The 683-nt window shown below is 39.5% G+C and overlaps 1 protein-coding gene across 1 annotated transcript in view; it reads right to left on the bottom strand.

Annotated features, from left to right (window-relative positions):
* T265_15638 (hypothetical protein) overlaps positions 1 to 683 on the bottom strand; it is a gene marked incomplete at both ends in the record, with an annotated part of 65,767 nt that overhangs the window by 40,952 nt on the left and 24,132 nt on the right. The window lies entirely within an intron of this gene.

Below are 683 nucleotides of genomic sequence, written 5' to 3'. Positions count from 1 at the left end.
ACAAAATATCTTGTTGATGTTCTTCGAGGATTCCTCTGACCTTCGACAAAGCGCCAGAATCTCTCGACATAAATTTCATCCTGTTGTGTGCAGTGATGAATTGAGCATGTCTCACTTAGAGTCCTGGTGATTCTAGCATGATTATTGCTTGTGGTACATAGTTGGACCCCAACTGCCTGTTTACGCGAATTCGATACCAAATGTTACATCAACAAATTTTCAATAAGTAGACGGTGACGAAATGTAGGCTATCAATTGGTATGCAACGCACTTTTAGTACGTTAAATAAAAGGATGTGCGAACTCTGCACAGAACGAAGTCAATTTACGTCATTGGTTTATAAAATTCCATAATTTGCTTCCTACATATCGTGATTACTTTCGCCTGAGGCATCAATCATTAGAAATCCACTTAGATTCAGAGCTATTTTAAATGTCGACCATCTGGTATTCCCACATCCATTATCCGGAAACTAGATGAATGGCCCTCATGATGGATGGTTCATCCTGTTGGTCCAACTTACAAAAAGCAAGCAACCCACGTTTAGTTAAACATCTCAAATGATCATTTCTCTCTGCTCTCATCATCTCTTTGATCAAAGTGCGATACTACCATAGACTAAGTCGTTGCTGGTTAATCCGGGTAAACTTTGCGGCAACTCTCTTTTTACCTAGGTAACTGTT

Source organism: Opisthorchis viverrini, assembly GCF_000715545.1.
Source record: "Opisthorchis viverrini unplaced genomic scaffold opera_v5_691, whole genome shotgun sequence".
Classification (NCBI taxonomy): Eukaryota; Metazoa; Platyhelminthes; class Trematoda; order Opisthorchiida; family Opisthorchiidae; genus Opisthorchis; species Opisthorchis viverrini.
Note: the sequence above shows the minus strand (reverse complement) of the source record. Positions and strands in the feature narration are given on the sequence as shown.